The following is a 6,000-nucleotide window of genomic DNA, read 5'->3' on the forward strand; positions in this document are numbered from 1 at the left end:
GGAATAGGGGCCCACCCTTGCTGAAAGAAGACTCTAGTCGCCGGCGCAAGCACGAAGACGACGGAGCCTTCGATCCGCAAATCCCTTCGGAAATCAATGTTTTCACTCACTCACTCCCAATTTTTAGTTGAAGGAAGCATGTTGGAACAGGCCATGCATAACAAAGGTATTGTTACTCTCAAGCTCGCGGGACATGAAACCTGGGACAAAAATCATTTTTTAGACGAAGTTACATTTTTTTTTCCTAAAAGTAATGACGTGGTATAGTATAAAGTGACACTAATTATTTAAAGTGGCTTCGTCTGTCTGCGCTCACCAAGTTGGATCGAAATTAGAGTTCTAGCTCACTCAACATCGCACGAATACTCTCGAGCGCACATCATAGCATGCTGTAGCGGTAAAAGTTGCAAAAAAAAATACAACATGAGCGAGGACGGTGTTTTCAAAGCCTACTGTAGCCGGGAAGCCAGAAAGCAGCGGGCAGTGCGCCCATCAGCTTCCTATCTTGGGCACCCGGGGGGCATGAACAGTGCTGCGGCTTGCCGAGTGACCCGCAGGCTCCAACACGTACTACCACGCCACCTCTGTCCAATTTTCAAATCCGCCTTCAAACTAACTCCGATTTTAGCAATGCATTTACCCTCGGGGGGATAATGGGGAGAAAAGGCGCAAAGACTCGTTCCCAGCGTTCATTTTTGTTGTTTTATTTGCAGCTCCAACTCGTTCCAACCACGCGTTTCGTCAAGTGGTGTAGTTGACCTTCTCTGCTGCGAGCCGTTTCCTTTCTTCTTTTCTTGTTTGCAGAGTTCTATTCGAGCTCGCTGGAGAGAGCTCCGTGGTTGTGTGCAAGTACAGCACAGAACAAATTGTGCGACGACGTTCATGCGGAGAGAACAGCGTTTCCCATTAGATGACAAGAGATTCAGCGGCTCTCATTTGCCTCATCGCGAGCATCGGTCTTACATCCATTTACAATTTTTACTGTCTTACATTGCTCCTTACCATTCTGTGACTGGACACGTGCTTGATCTGTGAGGCGTTTGCATGGCATGGGCAATCAATTCAACATGTCCGGGCGGCATATCCGTCGTCACACGCTGCACACGCACATTTTCTTCCTTTCTACACGGCGTCTTCTGGAAGGAAACACATGAACGTCTTCGCCTCACGATCACAATGTGATTCTTCGTGCCTAGTAAAGCCACTTTGGTCAACCAGCAATCATACAGTGCGAATGCCTGGTTTTGACCTTTTCTGTTATGCTTCGGCGAGCAGTACAAGCACGGGAAGCGGGGAAGGAACAAGAAACAGCGGCTGTTCCAGCCTTCGCGCCACGTGTTTATGGCTTCCTGGAACTGGATTCATAGGTTTTATGTCTGCTAAACCTGCGTCTATTGCCGCTCTTTTATCCTAATCGCCGACGCGTCCATCGCGAATTATGCACCAGACAAAGAGAGGGGGAGACTGAGCGACAAACAACTCATCATGAATGAGGCAAAGAAAGATCACAAGCGAAGGAAGCGATGCTCACGCACGAACAATAGACTTAGGGAAGCCACGTATGGTGCTCACATGCAGTGTGTTCCGGCTGCTACTTGACGTTGCGATACGTTGAGTACTCATGTTGGGGCAGAAGGCTATCTCGTGGTGAAACCGTGAGTGGTTCACTCGGCAATGCCAGATCCAACCTATTTTCGCCGCATGCGCCCGGGATGTGGTGTGTCTCGGGAACCAGGGGCGCATGAAAGAGATTAATGGTGGAATTGTACTGTTTTTATTATTTCCTCTTTTTGTATGAGCTTCTGTATCGTACTTAGAGTCCGCCTTTGGAATTTTTTGCCATTTTAGAAGATTCTAGTAGAAACATAACATTGGCCACTATTGTCGGCACCTGTCGTATCAGATGTCTAATTACTTTTTTAATAGCGTAAAAACAATGCCTCTGGAAGCAGCCATACCATTAATGTGGTATCAATAAATGGTGGACATTACCCTACTGCGCCCTGTGGCAGAGCATTTACTGACCGAGCGAGCGCATTTGACCGAGAGAACAGTCACGTATATCTCCTTGCTCTCATTTGTTGAAGCGGCACTGCGGACCACTCCATCCAATTGCTGTTCAGAATAAAATCTGATTCTCTTGCTCTTTCTAGCTATGTTGGCGTTCTACCGGCGGCAAAAGAGGCGTTTACCGCTTAAAGAACTGGATTTAAAATACTACCTGCCAGGAGGTCCAAACTAATCACGTCCTAAGTTAGAAGTATAGCTGCCGCCGTTTTGACGTGAATGGCACTGTAGCATTTTGTTAATAGCTACATTACGGTAGCATTTCGAGACTTCAGCGTGGCGGCGCCGCCACCCTGTGGCTGCGCCGCAACGCTGTCACGTGGTAGGTCACGTGGTGCCGAGCGGATGCCGGCGTCGCGGTGCCGTGGCTGATCACGAGCTCGGTTTCACCGGCGCGGCGGTCCGGTGAAACCGAGCTGCAACAGCTGTGCGCATGCGCCGTGTCAAATGGGTTGAAGATGAAGGAATGCCCAGCGAAACGGAGCGGCGAAAAACTGACTTTGCAATTCAACTCAGCAAGTTCCATCCGGCCAGCTGTAGCTATCGCGTCACTCCAGATTTAACCAGAGCCAAACCACTACCAAATTTTTTTTGTTACGTTCCCTGAAGGCTAGCACAACGCAAGAGAGACCAGGGCAAGGAGCGCAGATCTCGGGGAGCACCGGACAAAGCGCAAATACCACCCAGGCACTTCCTCTGCGTCTCTACCCAGGTATTATCTGTTGCAATATTGCCCGACGGCGTCAAGTTGTTCCTTCGTGTAGGCCGGCATAGTAGCATGGACGTCATCATCATCGCCATCAGGCACAGGTGCGTTGCTAGGTTTCTTCAGAGGATGACAACATAGTGTTACCAAAGGAGCAGGCAGGAGGCAGAGACGGGAGGGAGGGGGGGGCGGGGGCGGTGATCGGCGGAGCACTGTCTTGAAACGTACGTTGTGGAGGAGGGTTTGCCCGGAGAGCAACCTAAGAGGTAGATGGGCAACCAAAGTCACGTGACCTTGCGGCGTAATCACAACCTACCTACCGGATAGTGAGGACCTCTCCCCAATAATCGCTGGACCTTAAAGACATAAAAGGCACCCTTAAGCCCATGGTGCTTACCCTTCGTGGTAGCACAGTGGCAATGCGTTCCGCGACTGTGTTGGGCAGGATGCATGGGCTAGTAACCCGGCCTCGGAGGCTGTTACCCAGGTTGGAAAATGGGTAAGAAAACGCCCGTGTACTTAACAGGTACACGTAAGGAACACTTTCCGGAGAAATTTACTGCGGAAATAGAGCATTCAATAATACTACTACAAAATACAACTAGAAATGCTCTAACTCTGAAATAAAATTAAAAAAAATAATACTGTAACTAAAATAAAAAAGCAATGTAAAATAAAAATAATAGTATAAGTGAAAAATTAAGAAATAAATACAAAGTAAAAGCTAAGTGGCAACTATAATATTTAATTCAATAGTTGCGTTTGACGTGTTGTATCACGCGCTACAAAGTTAGGGCGCGTTCATGTACTTGTGAAGCTTCCGTTATGTATACACTTGGGGAGGTGCTATATGTGAGTAAAGTGATGGGTGGGTGGCATCTCTGGACTTTGGTGGGTTGTTTTTCATTATTGTCATGATATATAATGTGTTGGCTTTCATTGTGGCGAAGAGGGTATTTATTTTTCTTTCTTTCTGTTACTTCATTCTCCCGCTTTTGCCTTGACGATCTCAGTGCCCTGCCCAAGCCCATTCCTTCCTCTCGATTTCGGCTAGGACGACATTAATGCGCGTTTGTCCTCTATCCCAATCTGCCCGCTTCCGGTCTCTTAACGTTACGCCTATCGTTTTTCTCTCCATATCATGCTGTGTTGTCCTTAACTAGAGCTGAACCCTTTTCGTTAGCCTCAACGTTCCTGCCCCGTAGGTGAGCAAAGGTAAAATACACCTGTTGTTTGCTTTGCTCTTGAGAGATATTGGTATACTGCCATTCATGATCTGAGAGAACGTCTTCTATGCGCTCCACCCCTGTGTTATTATTCTATTTATTTCCCTCTCATGATCATCATAACCATCATCATTATTAACCTACTGCACGACCAGCACGTTCTTCACGAGGCCGGGCAACGCGTTCCTCGCGCCTTCCTCTCGTGCACGGCAGCCGGTCTTTGCTCCTGTCCCGCATCTGTGCAAGGCGACCTCCACAAGGTAAATGAAGCCTTTTTTCTCTCGGCCTTATCAGTCTCTTCACAACCGTCTCTGATGCCGAAGTTCTCTGCCCGGGAAAAACAGCAGGCGATGTGTTCGGTGCGGGCCTTTGGCTTTCGCTATGTCTCAAGCGATGCGAGGGTCCTCGGCCACGCGCCAATGCGATCTGCCTCCGTGGCTCGAAAGTGACCGACATCCCAGCATTAGTCAGGGTGCAGGTTAGAGATGATAAAATGCGAGTAATACTGTTGTTTACAGGCTTCTTGTAGGCGAAATCATCTGCCATGGAGCAATTCCGCGTGGTTACGCACAACCGGAAGCGTTGACCTTTTTTCGTTTGCGATGGGCACACTCAGATGTAAAAAACTTTCAGTGACAGTAATTCTAGCGCAAATTCATCAGAAGAAATTGCTCACTATTTTTATTGTTTCCAGGCATAATGGAAGTTTGTGGTCCCCCCTGACGCGCAACAATGCCTCGCAGTTCTGATTAAACAGCGAAGAGAATAAATCAAAATCACTTAAAAATCTTTTTGATAGTAGTTACTTATGCTTAACTAATTTATGAAACTAACCAGCATGTGCCTTCTACTGTTCTATGGCACATGCACAGAACGTGGCCACATACTATATTCTCCGCAGGTGGTCGAAATTTCCGGAGCCCTTCACTGCGGCGTCCCTGTAGCCTGAGTTTGGCATATTAAACCCGTTAAACCACATTCTAGCCCTGCAGAATGACGCGTCAATTGCCAAAAATTTGACCTCTTTGCGCTTCTTCACTGTTCCCGTCATCATTTACAACGTGTATTTCTGAGAGCACTTCAATCGAAGTGAATTTCACTGTGCTTTGCGCTATTTATTCTTATATAATTGTCATGCTGGAATGGTCTGCCTTAAGATAAGCACATACACCTCAACTTTGTTCACCTCTATGCATCATCGACGAAAATGCGCACATCTTCGTACGTTATGACAATACTGAGTTTGAACATGCCTTCTCTAAACTTCTGTAAGATCTTGCTACATGTGCCAATATCCCAATGTTGGCATACGGAGGCTAGTGCTCATCACGGAGAGGTCCGGAACGAAACGTGACAAAAAATCAGCGCATGTCAGGGGTCAAGCATAACGGCATACGTGCTAGGTTTGTTAGACTTCTGATGAGATTCATCGCCACCAACATTCATGACCACATTTGTGCAATACCCTAAGTGAATAGCTGCAATGCTGTCAAGCGAGGGCTTGTTCATTCGCTCATTCGTCTAATACATTACAGCACCTGGTATTTCAACAAGCATCGTCCTGTCAGAGCCACCTTCATTGCCTCGTTCTTCGACAGCAGGTAAAATTCCAAACATCTTCCCTTACGAACGATTTTTCTGTTCAGTCTCTCCTACATTCTCCCCCTCCCTGTGCCCAATTATTTTCCTTGCTGTTATTCCAATGTTAGTTTTACGCGGTATTCTAAAACCCTCTAAATTCCTCAGACCTCTGTTATTCCCTTTTTTTTTATTAAAGGCTAGATTGTAATACACTCTATCAAAACGTGTTCTCAGTTCGCTTCTTTCTGCACAGCAAGACCAATGTGCCTACATTACTTTGCTTTTTCCTGTAGTATTTCACCGTCAAACATCCGTCCCTTTACACTTAAAGTAGGAAAACTTCGGAATAGATTTTCTATTTCCTCCATCCATGTCATGGAGCTGAAAACCTTCGTGTACTGTGCTGTTTACTGTTCTAGT

Source organism: Amblyomma americanum, chromosome 3, assembly GCF_052857255.1.
Source record: "Amblyomma americanum isolate KBUSLIRL-KWMA chromosome 3, ASM5285725v1, whole genome shotgun sequence".
Lineage (NCBI taxonomy): Eukaryota > Metazoa > Arthropoda > Arachnida > Ixodida > Ixodidae > Amblyomma > Amblyomma americanum.